This window comes from Mobula birostris, chromosome 6, assembly GCF_030028105.1.
Source record: "Mobula birostris isolate sMobBir1 chromosome 6, sMobBir1.hap1, whole genome shotgun sequence".
NCBI lineage: Eukaryota > Metazoa > Chordata > Chondrichthyes > Myliobatiformes > Myliobatidae > Mobula > Mobula birostris.
The window spans coordinates 138,825,109-138,844,039 of record NC_092375.1 but is presented as its reverse complement, the minus strand read 5'-3'; the positions used below and the strand labels follow the sequence as shown (position 1 = coordinate 138,844,039).

The 18,931-nt window shown below is 39.3% G+C and overlaps 1 protein-coding gene across 6 annotated transcripts in view; it reads left to right on the top strand.

The window, feature by feature from the left end:
• The first annotated feature begins 386 nt into the window (after window positions 1-386).
• hdac4 (histone deacetylase 4) overlaps window positions 387-18,931 on the top strand; it is a 498,261-nt gene continuing 479,716 nt past the window's right edge. For 4 of the 6 annotated variants that reach the window (XM_072261459.1, XM_072261461.1, XM_072261453.1 and 1 more), the window contains exon 1: window positions 387-613. The gene's annotated coding sequence lies outside the window, so the exon portion shown is untranslated. Of the gene's footprint in view, window positions 614-1,020; window positions 1,394-18,931 lie in introns of those variants that run through there. The other 2 variants (XM_072261457.1, XM_072261455.1) reach the window with 2 other exon arrangements.

Below are 18,931 nucleotides of genomic sequence, written 5' to 3'. Positions count from 1 at the left end.
TCTTCTCGTGGGAGCGTGCAAGCCTTTATAAAGTAGCTTCGAGGTTACAGAAACGTAACAATCATTCGAGGTTGAAGAAGCGTAATATTAAAACTGAATATACGGCTTGGTGGCAAAATAACAGAAAGTCACAAACTGCAAAGCAAGTGGTATGGTAAACATCAGAAAAGATGACTCGATTTGATGTAACGTATGTGGATATCGGTACGATCTCTTGCCCCCGCCCTCCCTGCAGCCAGGGCGTCGCGCGCCCCGGGTGTGAGTCCGAGCACGCGCGACACCAGCAGCGATCGAGCTCGCGCTCCTTTCAAATCGATTCCATCCCCAGAGAGAGGAAAAAAAAGCCAGGAGCTAAAAATAGACAAGCCGTTTTGCCGACTAGCACCCGGATTGGCGGGCGGCGGTCACGTGCCCAACGGCCACCTCTCCCTCCCTCGGCTCCGTCTGTTTTAGCTTGTTTGTTCAGCGAGTGTCAGTGAAGCGAGCAAACATGGCGGAATCCCTCGGCAACCGACACTGATCGCCTCCGTGTTGCTGCGTGGCCAGACGCCTGCCGAGACCCGTGCCGATTTCAAGCCCGTTCTCTCACCTTCGCCGCCAACTGCAGTTTTTGGTAAGGCGCGCTTGTAATCTTTACCATTTAATGCTATTTCCCAGTACAATTGTCTCATTTCCTTCCCACCCTTCCTCCAAATGTACAGTGGCTGACTTCCATATGGCATTACAAGTTTAGCTTTTCAAAGCTTTCACTCATCGGTGGTTGGGTTTAAGTAGTTTTTCCTTTAACACCCCACCCTATCTCACTTACCGATTGAGGCATTTAGTGTTGACGCCAACTAAACTTTATAAACGGACATCCCCTGACGTCGGGAATTGATTGACGGCCTGCTGTCCAATTAGTGTTTCTGTCAACCGTTTGTTAGTGTATTGTTAATGGAAGTTACCCAATTGGCGCATGGCGGGGGAGGGACTTCCTGTATATTAAGTTAGGTTGAGGCGGAGCAGCTAGGCGAGCCCCTGGATCTTGTGTATACACATATTTTTTTCCCTCTCTGTTCTGTCATGTATGTGATTAAACTCTGTTGATAAATGCAATATGAATCAGCCCCTGAATCGTATTAAATAACACTTGGATCGCTATATGCATCCGAAAAAATTCTGTAATGAACCCGTCTCCCTGAGTCTTGGATGAAATTGACACGGGTTATGTTTACCCGTTGAGGAACAGCTTGCTCGAAGTGGTGAATCGGCTTTTTCAATTTGAAGTGGAACCAATAGACACAAATAAACAGTGGGAAGGAATTCCGTGTGTGAATGTTTCTGATTCCTTCGGATTTTTTCCCCTCAGAAATTAAACGTGTTTTGGGGGATGGCAGGTCGATTGCAACCTTTTGTGAGTATGGAATGTAGTTAAAGGGCTTCCGAGGTGTATTGAAGTAAAGGGAATGATGTGGGGTGGGATGAACTAGGGTAAAAGAAACACGTAAACATCGCTCAACAGAATACGGAATCATAATTCAAATTTTGAAATGTAAATTGTTCAATTAAATGAATTTAGTTTATCGCTTGCTCGTTGATCTGAAATTACCACAATTGACGTTGGTTGCCCGGTGGTGCCTTGTTCACTTGCACGTAGATGAACCTGGTTACCAAGTATGTTTTGATTTCTGAGCTGATCCTCTCTTCATTTGTATACATTCTCAAGTACATCTCTAAAAGGATTAGCTGCAAGTTTTCTTTGGGTAAACTGGCAATGGTAACACAAGATTTAGTGGTTTACTTACCAGTTCTCTGATACTTGTCTGGCTGGAGGAGATCGAATTCCCATTTGGTGCTGCACTTTGTTGTGTAGAGGTATCTCTTGGTTTGCTGAAGCAAATAAAAATGAAATGGAAAATTAAAAAAAAGGAAATGAGAAATATGAAGAGTGTCAATTTAAGATAATTGAGCCTTTAGTGTAAAGATGATGGGACAGATTTGTTATTTATATAGTATCTATCCTAACAGGCCTTGTAACAAACCCCAGCAAATTACTCTTTTGTATGTAATCGGTAGAACATCACAAAAACGGATCAGTAGAGCAATTCTTATTCCTTTTGTTACTTATAGAATCTTTAAATTGAGGGAAGGTTGAAATTATTAATGTAGATCAGTGGTTTGGTGGAGATTTTATTTTTAAACCTTGTGAAATGCAACTACTAGTGAGTTTTAATTGCTTCTGGCACTGTTGTTCATCTTAAGTGGAGTCTCGCAATCTTGGGTGGGAGAGAGACAAGAAAAGAACTCTACCATTTTGCATTAATATTTTTTTTAAGAAGTTTTGTATGAAGCTGAATGATAGTTCAAAATCATTAAATTAGTAGTATAATTAAGATGTAAACTTTGCTGTTTAAATTCCTTCTTCTTGGTATTAAATGCATTGCTATCGACCTGCTTTGAGAGCTGACGTAAACTCGATGTAGCTGCTAACCATTCTTAGCACCTTAGCATATAATTTTAATCATGGTATATGGAGAGTGAGTTTATATTTGGATTATTTTAATGAGTTTTTGCTGCAGCAATACATATTCAAGAATAAAACAGAATAAGAGTTAATTCACTTTATTGTAATGCTTTCAATCTCAATTGAAACAAATGTTGGTATGAAATATATGCAAAACTCAATAAAACCATAAGTGCACATTTGGGTGGGGTTTGTTTGAAAGCGTGAAAGGGCATTTTTCAGAAAAAGCCACTGCTGTTGGGCCGCAATATCTTTAGATTTCATGTTCTTCATGTTCCAACTCTTCATCCTTACCTTCTCCTCTTGTGCAAGGCTGAATTTAAAAAGGTTTATTGCTGTTGCAGTTTATAGGTATCAGAGGTATTATCCATCTTTGCATTTGCTCCATTCAATGAGCATTGCTAATCTTTTACCTATACTAACCTTGTATTTATTGATGTCCTTGATATTTAATCATTTATTGATCTGTCTTGAATATACTTAGCAACTGAACTTCCATAAACCACTTGGGTAGAGAAGTGCAAAGATTCATAGTCTTATGGTAGAAGAACGTCTTTACATCTCAGTCCTGATTGGCCAGCCCCTTATTTTGAAAATATGACCCATGAATCTAGACATCTCACCTAGGGGAAACATCATCCCCGCGTCAGTCCTGATAAGCTCCATGAGAATCATCCCTCATTCTTGATAGGTTTAGCCCCCATCTCCATAACCTTTACTCCATACCAGGAATTTAGTTAGTGAACTTTGTTGCACTTACTCTACTGTATTTGTAAGAGATGGACATCACAATTTTACTCCATATTCCAAGTGTAATGTCACAGTGGCTCAGATAATTTCAGTAAGATGTCTTTACTCTTACTCAAATTCTCTTGCAATAATGTCCAAAGCATCACTTGCTTAATTGCTTGCTGTTAGGCATGTTAACTTCAAGTGATTCAATTACAGAAATATTTCTCAACGTCTCACTCTCTAGGTGTAAAATAAAGTTGCTTTATGTTTTTCGAACAAAGTTGATGACTTCACACTTTTTCACAATATTATGTTTGTCACATTATCAGTCATTCTCTTGGTCTATTTCCCTTTGAATGCTGTCTACATCCATGTAATCCTCTCTGCCTTGCGGGTTTGTACTTTCGGTAGACCTGGATCCAGATCATCTAAAAGTTATCCATTTATGTTCTTTGTTTTCTTCTTCCTGTTAACCATACAAGCCAAACTATTGAAGTGCATCCCACAGCCCCTCATTTTGTTTAATCATTTCTTGTAAGGCATTTCTTGTAAATCTGACGGTTCTGTCCAAGCCTATTATTATTTTCAAAGGATCATGTTTCCATTTTCTTAATAACATATTCAAGATTTTCCTTACAGTCGGCCAACTTGTTTCTTAAACTGTGCTATCATTTTTGCCATCTTGCGTTCTGTAAAAAGTACTCACTGTACCCAAAGCCATCTATTCAAAACATTGCTGCGCAGCACATCAGTTCAGGGGATTTCTTGGCTTTTAGTCCATTTGAGTTCCTCATATTTAAAAAGAAATGCTAATTTCTTTTAGAAGCTCATTTACTGGACTTTTCCTCTTCATTGCTTTTTGGATGGTTTATTGTATCATCTTCCATGATGGCCTCTAAATACCTGTTTAATATATTTTCTATTTCTCTAATATAATTTCAATTGCATGAGTCTGTAAAGCACTTCATTAATATTTGCCAACCTTTTAGCATATCTGTAAAAGTTCTTTCAGTTTGCTTTCCTGTTTCTTGTAGATGGTTCATCAGTTTTGAGATGTTAGCTTTGTTTTAATCTCCACAGATGCTACCTGATTTTTCACTTGTTGCATTCTCTATTTCAGATTATGTTGATCTACAATTTCAAAACAGGAAAGCTTTACATATTAGATTTAAAGAAATGTGAGCAGTTGTTGATGTTATATTACACTGCTTGGCCTCATGCACAAGGGTATATTTACTTCTAAAGGAGAAAGGAAAATATAACAAATCACACAGGAACTTCACCAATTTTGCTTTCATCTTTGCACACATACATAAAGAAAGACAATTTGTCCCCACCTACCTGAACAGTAAATGGTTCTTGTTCTTTATCTAGTATAATCTGGAAATGTGAGCATTGTCTTTGGCCAGCAGAGCCTAAAAGAAAAATGCACCAATCCAAGCTGGATCTGAAAGAGGCATTACAGGCCAGTTTGAAAATGGGTCAGTTAGTATGATTAACATACTTAATAGTTTTTGTTATGCATGATTTGTTAGTTGTGGTGTTGTTTCAAATTGTAAATTAAAGCTGCTCTGTGCTTGGGGTAAACTGAACTGTTGAGTTTTTTAAAGTGAGAGGATAAGTTAAGGGATCTAATATCTTGAAGAATGGACAAGTCACCAAGTCCAGGCTTTTAAAAGACACAAGGGAGGAAATAACACAGGCTCCAAATATAGATTTTCATTGCTGTGTTTGATAATTGGTGTAGTGGGGCTCTGGAATATTAATAATATTGTACTGTTGTTTTAAAAAGAAGATGGGTATAGACAGAGTGACCAGAGAGACTGGTCAGTTTGATATTGATAATGAGGGCAAATTTATCGAAAGAATTAAGAGATGATGTGCGATATTTTGGTGAAGTGTTGGTTAATCAAGAATGATCAGTATGGACTTGCTTAGAGAAAGCTTTGAGGGTCGTATATTTGATGTAAGATGTAGGAGAGCCCTTGGGATTCAAGGGAAAGTGGTGCTTTTTAAAGCCCTGATGCAGGGCCTCAATGTGAGACTTTTGCCTCCACAGAAACTGCCTGGCTTGCTGATTTTTTCCCCAGCAGTTTTTTTACTTGAAAAAATTTAGTGGCAAAGAGTAACAGATAATGGTCAACAGAAAGTTTTACTGCATTGGGAATTGGGCCCCTTCCTTTTCATATTGTATGTATAAAGAGTTTAAATTTGAATGTAGAGACCACAATTAAGATGTGTGGTCATTTGGAAGATAGAAAGATATAATTGGAGGAGTGAGGTGGACACACAATTGGTATACAGATATTAATCAGGAAATATGAGAAAATGTTTTTAGGAAATGAAACAAAAGCAACTTATGATAAATGGTAAGGTGCCGTGAAGTATTAAGGATCTGAAGGATCTTGGAGTACATTTTCATAAATTGCCAAAACTAAAGGACAGGTAGATAGAGTAGTTAAGAAGATGTAGGAACAATGCAAATGTTAGTTAAGTCCCAGCTAGAGTACTATTTAGTTCTGGTCACCTCATTACAGAAAAGATGCGTTAGCATCAGAACATATGTATGTATGTATGTAGGTACACTATATATGATCAACACACATCAAAGTTGCTGGTGAACGCAGCAGGCCAGGCAGCATCTCTAGGAAGAGGTACAGTCGACTTTTCGGGCCGAGACCCTTCGTCAGGACTAACTTGAGGAAGAGCTAGTAAGAGATTTGAAAGGGGAGGGGGAGGGGGAGATCCAAAATGATAGGAGAAGACAGGAGGGGGAGGGATGGAGCCAAGAGCTGGACAGGTGATTGGCAAAAGGGATATGAGAGGATCATGGGACAGAAGGCCCAGGGAGAAGGGGGGGGGGAACCCAGAGGATGGGCAAGGGGTATAGTCAGAGGGAGAAAAAGGAGAGAGAAAGAATGTGTGTATATAAATAAATAACGGATGGGGTACGAGGGGGAGGTGGGGCATTAGCGGAAGTTAGAGAAGTCAATGTGCATGCCATCAGGGTGGAGGGTACCCAGACGGAATATAAGGTGTTGTTCCTCCAACCTGAGTGTGGCTTCATCTTTACAGAAGAGGAGGTAGTGGATAGACGTGTCAGAATGGGAATGGGATGTGGAATTAAAATGTGTGGCCACTGGGAGATCCTGCTTTCTCCGACGGACAGAGCATAGGTGTTCAGCAAAACGATCTCCCAGTCTGCGTCGGGTCTCGCCAATATATAGAAGGCCACATCAGGAGCACCGGACGCAGTATATCACCCCATTCAACTCACAGGTGAAGTGTCACCTCACCTGGAAGGACTGTCTGGGGCCCTGAATGGTGGTAAGAGAGGAAGTGTAAGGGCATGTATAGCACTTGTTCCACTTGAACATTGACTTCTCTAACTTCCACTAATGCCCTACCTCCCCCTCGTACCCCATACGTTATTTATTTATATACACACATTCTTTCTCTCTCTCTCTCTCTCTCTCTCTCTCTCTCCTTTTTCTCCCTCTGTCCCTCTGACTATACTCCTTGCCCATCCTCTGGGTTTCCCCCCTCCCCCTTTTCCTTCTCCCTGGGCCTCCTGTCCCATGATCCTCTCATATCCCTTTTGCCAATCACCTGTCCAGCTCTTGGCTCCATCCCTCCCCCTCCTGTCTTCTCCTATCATTTTGGATCTCCCCCTCCCCCTCTCAAATCTCTTACTAGCTGTTTCTTCAGTTAGTCCTGACGAAGGATCTCGGCCCGAAACGTCGACTGTACCTCTTCCTAGAGATGCTGCCTGGCCCTGCTCCGTTCACCAGCAACTTTGATGTGTGTTGCTTGAATTTCCAGCATCTGCAGAATTCCTGGTGTTTGTACTATATATGATGATGTAATACTGTAGTAAAATGAGAGAATAGATAGGGTAAAGTATAAGCATCTACATGCAAGAGGCCACTTCGTTAGGTACACCTGCTTGTTAATGCAAAAATCTAATCAGCCAATCATGTGGCAGCAATGCAATGCATAAAAGCATGCAGACATGGTTAAGAGATTCAGTTGTTGTTCAGACCAGACATCAGAATGGGAAAGAAATGCAATTTAAGTGACTTTGACCGCAGAGTGATTGTCGATGCCAGTTGGGGTGGTTTGAATATCTCAGAAACTGCTGGTGTCCAGGGATTTTCATGCACAACAGTCCCTAGAGTTTGCAGAGAATAGTGTGAAAAAAAATCATACGGGGAGCAGCAGATCTGTGGGTTAATGAGGGAACTCAGAGGAGAGTGGCCAGACTGGTTCAAGGCAGCAGGAAGGCAACAATAACTTGCATAGCTATGCGTTAAAGCAGTAGTGTGCAGATGAGGATCTCTGAATGCATAACATGTTGACCCTTGATGTTAATGGACTACAGCAGCAGAAGACTGTAATCATACACTCAGTGGCCACTTTATTAGGTACAGGAAGTACATAATAAAGTGGCCACTGAGTGTATTTAATCTATTTGATTGAGCAGCTATATATTTATTAAGGTTAGGAGGGAGTTGAGAAAAATCATTCAATGACTGGTGAGTGTCTAGAACTGATTTCTGGAAAGGCTGGTGGAGGCAAATACTGCTTGACAATTAAAAACAATTTGTGATGAGTTTTGGAAGAGCCATAATCTGCCATGACCAAGAGCTGGGAAGTGGGATTCACCTAAAATTCATTTTTTTTTTAGCATGATGCGAAGGCCTGAATGGTTTTCTTCTGGTAAATTTCTCCAAGTCTGTGATTGTTTTTTTATGAAAGAGCAAAACCTATTTCTTTGTGCATGATTAATACATTTGAAAGAGATATTGCTTGATTTCTGATACTAAGGAATCAGATGCTAGAAGGATAGAATGGGGAAAATGATAGAGGTAGGAGTTGAGGTGTTGTCTTTATAGATCTGCCTAGAAGTCTGCTAAGGCAACCTTTTTAGTGAGATACACCATTAAAGTTTGTTAGACAAACAATTTAAAATTCAGGGCTTTGTGTTTATATAGTATTTAGTACTTTATTCTTTTTTTGCATCTTCCCATGCCATGTGACATCTGGGTTGTATGACCTTTGTATTGTTCCTCCTCGTGCACTGCCCTCAACTTCTGCCAACTTTCCCTTTAATTTCTTTAGACTTGGAGATTGTGTGATGTTTCTCCAGTAATGTGGCTGATCAGAATCTAAACACTGAAGGCATTAAATTGTATAATTCATAATTCATTATGCATTGGAATATAACCCATTTGCTTCCCTTGTAGACTATTTAGTTAGAATAATTTTCCTTTTGGAATGAGTGGGTTACGTGGGATTGTTGTGAGTGTCACGAACATTAATAATAACAAGTAGTAATTAGATGTGAATAAATGACTGCTGCAATCAGGTTAACTGGTTCAGGTGACAGAATTAAAGCTTTCCTGTAATCTTGCAGCATTGCCATATATTTCCTAAACTAAGTAACTGCCTATTTATTCATAGTAATGGTAAAATGTTTTGAATTGTTGCTCAATTATATGATAGTATAGAGCTATTCAAGTGGAAAAAGATCTGTTTGTTAGTTTTATCGACTACACAAGAGCATTTGATAAAGTGAAGCACAATAAGTTATTTGAAATATTACAGAAAACTCCAGATCTAGATTTGGAAGACCTCTGCCTAATCAGAAATCTGTACTGGGAACAAACTGCCGCTGTAAGAATAGATGGAGAAGTGAGGCAGTTTACGAAAATCAAGAGAGGCGTTTGACAAGGCTGTGTTTTCTCCCCTGATTTATTTAATGTGTACAGTGAAACAATATTACAAAAAATAAGAGACATCTTGGGAATCAAAGTTGGCGGTGAAAACATCAATAATTTCAGATATGCAGATGACACTGTGTTAATTGCAAGTACGGAGGAAGAACTACAAAACTTAATTGATATAATTGTTGAAGAAAGTGCAAAAATGGGTCTATTTATCAATTGCAAAAAGACAATGTATGGTGATATCCACAAAGAAGGAGAATCCTATCTGCAGGCTGAGAATAAATGGGGAAGACATAAAACAAGTACAGAACTTTTGCTACTTAGGAAGCTGGGTGACATCAGATGGCAGGTATGGCAGGTGCGACTTGGACATCAAAAGAAGAAGAGGGATGGCAAAAGACACCTTTACAAGAATGAAAAGTATACTGACCAATACTGAACTAGGCATGACAACCTGCCTACTGAAATGTTATGTTTATCCAGTTATGTTATATGGCTCAGAATGTTGGACAATATCTAGTAACATGAGGAAACGAATTGTAGCAGCAGAGATGTGGTTTTCGAGGAGGATGCAAAGAATATCATGGACGAAATGAATACCTAATGAGGATGTCATGAACAGAGCAAACACAGAAAGAGAAATAATGTATGAGATCATGAAAAGGCAACGTAACTTCATTGGACATGTGATTAAGAAAGAGGAGTTAGAATGCACAGTAATTATGGGAAAGATTGAAGGGAAGAAAGCAAGAGGAAGACAAAGACAAATGGTGATGGAGACAGCAGCCAGAGAACTGGAAATGAATACCAATGAATTGATCCACTTGACCCGAAACAGGAGTGTGTGGGCCATGGCAGTCAAAGCTCAAACTGGGCATGGCACCTGATGATGATGAGAGCAGTGGTTCCCAACCTTTTTTATGCTATGGACTCCTACCATTAAACGAGAGGTCTGGACCCCAGGTTGAGAACCCCTGGTATGGAGTAAGTTGAAAGGGAAAACTAATATAGTGTGGGGTTGGATTAATTTTGAGTGGCATAAAGTTGCTTATTCTGTTTTGTAGGATGTCCAGATGACCTTGTTTGCATTTGAGCATTTGTGTGTGTGTTATTTTGCTGTGCACTGTAATTTCATCCCATGGTACAATTGTGACCATCATAGTTCTTGACCTGGATTTATTAGGAAAGATTATGAGTGACTGAATTGATTTTTGTTTTGCAAAAATAACATGGATGGTATTTGATGTAATCTGCAAGGATCTTGACAAGGTCTTACCTGTCAGGCTGGTCTAATAGGAAATAGCTGATGGGATCAAAAGGTAAATAGTAATTTTTCATTTTTAATTTACTTAGTAGCAGGCAGCAAGGAAAAATAGTTGAATAGTGTTTTTTTTGTGTGTCACTGCAAGGCTGTTACCAAAGGGACTCCAGAGAGTTTTGATATTGTAGTGACATGTAAAGATTTTTGCAGATAATACAAGCATTGGTCAAAATGATAATGGTGAGGAGAATAGCATTAGATAGCAATAAGATGTAGATGCAATTGGGAAGAAGAACAGCAAATAGAATTTAATTCAGTAAAGTGTGCGTTGTGAGGTGCAGTGATGTAAATCAAAACAATAAATTGAGAATACTGAGCGCCTTGGAGGGAGAAGGGATCTTGTAATGAATATAATGGAATCTTTAGTTGCCAAGAGAGGTTAAGGCAGTTCTTAAGCAAAAAAGCTGAGTTTTGGAATGGAGGAGCAGTGGGGTTATATATAAATTTGATGTAAGACTATTTGGGTGACAGTTTGAGCCCCAGCACCATATTACAAGAAAGAGCTGATTTCACTAGAGGGGATGTAAAGAAGATTTATAAAGATGTTGCCAAGACTGGAAAATTGTAACTATGAACAAAGATCCGTTCAGATAGAATTGTTTCCTTTAGATCAAAGGCGATAGGGAAGACTAGATCAAGATTTATAAAATTATGAGAGGCTGGGATAGATCCTTCCTGATTATTTTCTTTTGTTGGCAGGGTCAAATATTGTGGGGGAACTCATTTAAAGCAGTTAAGGATTAGACGGGACATGAGATATGTGGTGGTAGTTACCTGGAACTTAATGATGAAAATATGATTGAGGCAGAAATTATCATCACACTAAAAAAAGGGGCTCAAATAGTTGTGCTCACAGGACCACGGGTACTTTTGGTGGATTACTATGGTTCCTGTGTTACAATTTTTTGTATGACCTATGCAGAGCTGTAATTCATTGTAATGCCAATTGGTGCAATGACAGAATGCGAATGCCATATTTTTGATGCACCTTATCTAAGAAATTGGTCTTGTTTTGTTACCTACTTTCCTTTACAAAACATTCCTACCTAGCTTTTGACCAACTAGCTGGTCACTTTTGATGTCTTGCCTAGGTGCCCATTTTTGTCTAAGCTTCAAAAATAGATGTTGGTTATCCATTTTATATCTGATGGGGGAAGAGGATAAGGAAAAGTGATCACAATGTTAAATTCTCAGTATCAGTACATGGATTCTTCAGTAAAAAGTGCCCAAAAATGAGGGTTTTCCATTAGGCTTTCACACTCCCTGCTTGAGGTAGTAAAACCAATGACAGTACTTCTTTCTATGCCATATCTGAGACTTGTTAAATAAACATTGATTCTGGATTTTCTTGGGTAATTCATTTTCTCCAAAACCAGAAGAGTATTTATAATATTAAAATCCTAAACTTGTCAAGTCTGGTCCCAAGCAGAGTTTGGATAAGTTAACTTTTTGTGTCACAAAGGAAGGTATAGAAATGAAACTTTGGTTAGTTTGCTAAATGAGAGCTGTAGTATTGACTGCATTGTATTCTGTTCCATTGACGGTTGGGTAGTAGTTGAACAAAAGATGAATACCCTGGAGATTGTGAAATTAAGCAGTGAATGTATATTATGCATGAGAAGAGATTTGGGTCACATTCCCTTTCTATTTTTGCCATCTTCCCCAAAGGGAAGTGCTGGTTTCTGATGACCATTTCTTTCCTTGCAACATGGGTAGGTCACAAGGTTTGGCTGAAAAAGCATCACGCTTTGAGACAGTTTCACCCTTAATGATGAGATGGGAAGTAAATTGTTCAAAACCAAAGTATTTTTAATGTATGTTTTTGATACTTCTACTTTTTAAGCACTTTTTACTTTTAGATTTCATGCTACTATTCTTTTGTGTCATTACCATATTTTTATCTTAATAAGTTCATCACCTGTAAAAAATTTCATAATTGCTACTCTGTTACAACAGTACTTTGATTTATTGTATAGGTTTTGCATGTTGATTGACATTAAATAAACATTATCTCCAATCTTACAGACTCTTTGTTTAACAATAAGGTGAAGTAATATGTAGCTTCTCTTAATCGTACAATTGCACATCACTATCTTCAATGAGAAAAGCACTGTTGCAAGCTACTTCCAAGACAATTTGTAAAGCAAATATGGAAAAATTAACCAAGTACTTATTTGTACAGTACATCGGATGTGCTTTAAAATGTACTTTCATATATTTGGGTCTCTAGGAAACATGCTGTCTTCTTGTCTTCTCATAACTTGGGGTGAGAAAGCAATGTAAAATCACCATAAACTGGGAAATAGCAGAATCAATACCGGAGCCATTCTGGAAGGATCCTATGAAGTCATGACGGTGTGCTTGAGACTGCAGTCCTCTTCTATCTTACAGAGAAAGTTGATTTTAAAGGAGACTAATAATGTATAATTTTTTCACATGTTCTTGCACCATTCATTTCCTTGATCAGATGCACTGGTGGGAAGCCAGCGGTGAGGTCTCATTGACGTTCATGAAGTGTGTTTCAGGAAAATCATTGGTGTTAACATTTCATTTAATTTGTATGTTCTTGTGACTTACTGAATGGCCTTTAATAATGTTAGTTCTCGGAGTGATCCCATATTTCTCTGCAGCTTATTTTCTCGCACATGACCATCAATAACGCCCACCCTCCTCCCACCACCCACAGAAGCAGTTATTTAAGGTAGCTGATTAACCTAACAAACCAGCATATCGTCGGGATGTAGAGTAAACTGGAGTAACTGGAGGAAACCTGCACAGTCCCAGAAAAATGTGCAAACTCCACACAGAAGGCACCCCAGAGTAGGACTGAATTGGTTGCTGGAACTGTGAGGCAGCTGTATTACCTGAACTACCACTGTTTTTTGGAATAGCTGAAAATGTTCCATGCAGGGCTAAGGTTTGTGTGTGACAGTGCAGTGGGGGAATTATTAAATACCCTCCCATATTGTTTGTGTCAGTGAAGTAGAGTTGAAATTGCCTGTTGAATACTTTCAATTACTCTTTTAAAACTGCAAACATTTAGTGGCTTAGTTCAGGTATATAAAAAAACTTGTTTATTATCAGTTATTTGGGGTTAACATTTTGCCCGTAGTAAATTGCTAGTATTGTTTGTTTAATTGTATGGTCATTATTAATAATAGCTACTAAAAGCATTGTTCAATATTTATTGCTAGGTTACCATTAAAGATGGTAGTATCTGACATGATATGAAGTTTTTTTTCAAATAAAATCTGGATATAATTCTAAAGAATTATACAGTAGTCTACTTAGCATTTTAAACAAGATTAGTTTGGGTATAACCTTTTTCAGATTTAATTTTCAGCTTACTGACTTGACTGAATTATATTTTGGCAACAGCGACCTAGATGAAGTATGTACATATTAATATGTAGATATACCCATAATTTAAAATTTATTGTCCAAGTAATTAAAGCATTTACAAAATTGAAGCACTGATCGCAAAATATGTTGTGAAAAGTATTGTGGGTCTGAGCTTAAGGTCTGCTTTTTTAAATACTGTAGATGAAAACATCTGGCAAATGGATTTGCATCAAAGCAATGTGACTTCTTTCCTTTTGAAAAAGATTCCTCTGAAGAGAAACTCTGAAGCTGTGTTCGCCAAAGAAAGCAGGATCTCCCAGTGGCCACCCATTTTAATTCCACGTCCCATTCCCATTCTGATATGTCTATCCACGGCCTCCTCTACTGTCAAGATGAAGCCACACTCAGGTTGGAGGAACAACACCTTATACTCCATCTGGGTAGCCTCCAACCTGATGGCATGAACATTGACTTCTCTAACTTCCGTTAATGCCCCACCTCCCCTTCGTACCCCATCCGTTATTTATTTACTGTTATTATATATATATATATTTTTTTCTCTCTCTTTCTCCCTCTGTCCCTCTCACTATACTCCTTACCCATCTGCTGGGATTCTCCCCTCCCCCTTTCTTTCTCCCTAGCCCTCCCGTCCCATGATCCTCTCATATCCCTTTTGCCAATCAACCTTCCAGCTCTTAGCTTCATCCCTCCCCCTCCTGTCTTCTCCTATCATTTTGGATTCCCCCCCCCCCCCCACTTTCAAATCTCTTACTATCTCTTCTTTCGGTTAGTCCTGATGAAGGGTCTTGGCCCGATATGTCGACTGTACCTCTTCCTATAGATGCTGCCTGGCCTGCTGCGTTCACCAGCAATTTTTATGTGTGTTGCTTGAAATTCCAGCATCTGCAGATTTCCTCGTGTTTGCGTCCTCTGAAGAAGTCTTTTTTTAAAAAAAATGCTTCCTGATATATTGGCAACATGGCATCGTACCTTAACAAGGTATCTGCTGTTCACCTTCATGTCATTTAAATATAGGTTTGTCTACTGTACTGGAACTAACATGGTTAGAGGATCCATGCTATGTGGGAAATATTAGTGATTTAATATCAAATGTAACTCAATAGAACACTTGTCAGAGTTAACTTGTTTTAAATTTTACTGCAGAGATTTGAGCTCAGAATTTTAGATTGATGCTGAAGGTGTTCTACTTGGAGGTGCCATTTTCTATGAGCTGTTAAGTTAAGTTCACAGGTGTTTCTTCTATCCACATACTTTGAACTCAGGATGATCCCTGAGTTGTAGAGAATTTCCAGTTTTTTCCCCATGTTTCTGGTATTCACTGTACATGTACACCTGTTGAAAGGACAATAAATTTTTGAGAGATTGTCTGCAGCATATTAGGCAAATAGAAATTCTCCAAGCTTTTTCAATAATTTGTTTGGAAGCTCAAGCTAATATTGTGATTCCTTTGTGGTCAGACTTTCAACTGGTCAATAAGAAAATAATATAAATTAATGAGATGGTTTGGGGCGGTAGGGGTTGGTAGTGTGGGTGGCAAAGCATCCTCTTTTAGAACCTCAATGCAAATTCATCTTCTGTGATATTTTCACTAATTTGAAATGTAAATTGGTATTGATTACAATCCTTGTATTGCTGTGTAAGTTAAACATTTGTGTTAGTAAGCATTTTTTATTGATCTTAAAAATACTGTATGTTCTAATAATAAGCAATAAAAGTGATAAGTTTGTTTTTGCAAAAAAACTTCGGAAGTTTTATAGTTCCACCAGAACTTGGGATTGTCAGAATTATTTCTGCCAATTTATTATTGCAAATGTGTGGAACAGATTTCCTTGAAAGGAAGGTAATCCAATCTTGGATGTTAAACTGAATGATTATTTAATAAAATATAAACAAGGTAGTGGCTAAATACACTGTAGAAAGAAAGTGAAGAGAAAAATAAATGGAATGTTCTTATAAATGAAACACGCCAGCTTGATAGATGTACTTCAGAAGGAAGTGTTGAATTAATAAAACTAAATGTTTAAAAATCCAAGGTAAGAAATTACCTGGGTTATAGGAAAAGGTAGAATTGGTTAGGACTTTGTTCCCTGTAGTGTAAGAGAGTGAAGGGAGATTTGATAAGAGGTATACAAAATTGTGAAGGTTATAGATTGGGTAAATGTGAGTAGGCTTTTTCTGCTAAGGTTGGATGAGACTAGAATAATAGATGGTAGGTGAGGGGTGCAATACTTGAACTGAACATGAATTTCTTCACTCATAGGGTGGTGCGTGCATGGAATGAGCTGCTAGCAGAAGTGGTGGATTTGGGTTTGATAGCAACATTTAAGTGAAGCTTGGATAAATACCGGTGTCCCCTGCTTTTCGAACGCTCGCTTTACGAAACCTCACTGTTATGAAAGACCTACATTAGTACCCTGTTTTCACTTTCAGAAGGTGTTTTCACTGTTACGAAGAAAGGCAGCGCGCGATAAAAAAATCAGCGCGCGCCCCGAGCAGCCGCTCTCCCCCGGATTCAGAACGGTTTTGCTTTAACACGTGCTTGTGAGTAGCCATTTGCAAGATGAGTTCTAAGGTGTTGGAAAAGCCTGAAAGAGCTCGTAAGGGTGTTACATTTAGCGTAAAACTAGACATAATTAAGCGTTTCCATCGTAGTGAACGAAGCAAGGACAAAGTCAGTTTGGCTTGTGGAAGTTGACGAAGATGATGTTGAAGAGGTTTTGGCATCCCATGACCAAGAACTGATAAATGAAGAGCTGATGCAATTGGAAGAGGAAAGGATAACAATCGAAACCGAATGCAGTAGCGAAAGTGAAACAACTGCATGAGATTTTCGCTGCAATGATAAAGTACGACTTTAATTTTGAAAGGGTACGTAGGTTTAGGGGATATTTGCAGGATGGTTTGAGTGCTTACAAACAACTGTATGATAGAAAAATGCACGAGGCTCAGCAGTCAAGCAAGTCTTCCACATCAGCCACAGCAGACGACGAACCTCGACCTTCGACATCGAGGCAGGCCGTCATAGGAGAAGATGAGCTGCCTGCCCTGATCGACGATGAGATGACACCCCTGTGTCCCACCACCCCAACCCCCGGGCCCCGGACAGATACTGTACCGATTCGCAGAGAATGCAGCAGTAGCCGGGAGGCACACAGCACATCTTTAAGAAAAAAGCTGAAATAAACAAGCTAATTAATTAGGTGCCACCTGACACGTAATTGTCGGCCCAGATCAGTGCCGATTTCCAATTGCGTCGTCTCTGATCTGGGCCGACAATTACGTGCTAGGCGGCACCTAATTAATTAGCATGTTTATTTCGGCTTTTTTCTTAAAGATGTGCTGTGTGCCTCCCGGCTACCGTTGTATTCTCCGCGAATCGGTATCTGTCTGTGGCCTGGGGATTGGAGTGGTGGAACACTGGGGTGTCATCTCGTCGTCTGTTTCCACTAGAGCAGGCAGCTCATCTTCTTCTATCTCTGCCTGCCTCGATGTCGAAGGTCGAGGTTCGTCATCTGCTGTGGCTGATGTGGAAGGCTTGCTTGACTGCTGAGCCTCGCACATTTTTCTATCACACAGTTCTTTAATAAGGACTCAAACCATCCTGCAAATATCTCCTAAACCGATGTACCCTTTCAAAATTAAAGTCGTACTTTATCATTACTCATTCGGTTTTGATAGTTATCCTTTTTTCTTCCAATTGCATCAGCTCTTCATCTGTCAGTTCTTGGTGATGGGATGCCAAAACCTCTTCAACATCATGTTCGTCAGCTTCCGCAAGCCAAACTCACGTTGTCCTTACTTCGTTCACCATGATCAAAACGCTTAATTATGTCTAGTTTTTCTCTTTCAGGTTTTTCAGATACCTTAGAACTCATCTTGCAAACGGCTGCTCACAGGCATGTGTTAAAGCAAAGCAGTTCCGAATCTGGGGGAGAGCAGCTGCTTGGGGCGCGCGCTGATTTTTTATCGTGCGCTGCCTTTCTTCGTAACAGTGAAAACACCTTCTGAAAGCGAAAACGGTACTAATGTAGGTCTCTCGTAACAGTGAGGTTTCGTAAAGCAAACGTTCGAAAAGCGAGGGACGCCTGTACTTAAGATTTATTCAAAAGCTGTGAAGTGCTTTGTAATAGTATAGGTCTGTCAAAGTTGCAAAGTAAAGATTAATTTTAAAAAAGTTACAATTCTGACCAAGTATTCATTTTGTAATTGTTTGATTTCTTCTTTTGTCATTATATATATATTTTAAAAAAATTGGTGTTTTTTTTTTTGGGTCCAGCAGAGAACTTAATATACTGAACTTGTCGGAAATCTGTAAGGAAAATTGATATATGCTGGAAAAATTTACAGGCACCAGATCTGAATAAAAATGAAAATTTTAGATCTCACCCTTGATAGGAAATATTAAATTGTGCCACAAACTAGTCTTTGCAACTTTTTAAGTGCTCTACCACCCAAAGTCAAATAATATCAATACTCAAAATGCCTAAAATTGCAGAATTTTTACTTGTCTGTTTTCTCTTAATTCTGATGGTAGACCTGAGTGTTTCTAGTAATTGGCTTTCATCAGTGTCATGGTGATATGTACAAACAGGACTGGGAAATTCTGGACCTCAGACCTATTCCACCATGATTTAACGCAGCTTAACTTTGAAATTTTCTCCCTAAGTTCAATTTGGAACTAATACCCTTGCCTCAACTCTTATTAGTGGTATGAGTTGGGAATAGAATTCCATTTTTCCTAATAATTTTCACTTGAAGTGTATCATAATTTTGCCTTTTATTTCTTGGCTTCCTGGTCTTATCAACTGATGTACTTGCCTCCAATGCTCCACAATCTATCAATCTTGCTGCTCTGTGTGTTTTCTCTTTTAATCTGCCAACCAGATAGCTTTTCCAACAGCTTATCAACAGAACATTCCTGAATACACACTAATACACACTGATTTCCCCCCGGAAGGAGGGAGAAGATGGCGCGACGGCTACGCGCGTGGCCACTTCGGTGATGATATCTGTTATCTGTCAAGTAGGGTACTGTGCACAATTCTGATTTGATGGAGATAGACGTGAGAGCACGGAGGAACATCTGGAAAATTTCTGAAATGCTCACTTCTCTGCCGCTGCTACTGTGTGGTAACCGGAATCTCCGGAGCTGAAGGCCTCAAAATCCTCGGCTTTGCGTGTTTCAGCGGCCAGGGAGAGGTGGAAGGCACTCGGCAGAGGATGGCGCTCGGAAGGCTATATCGGAGAAGCTGGTCGGAAGCTTGGAGTTTTTCGGACAGATGG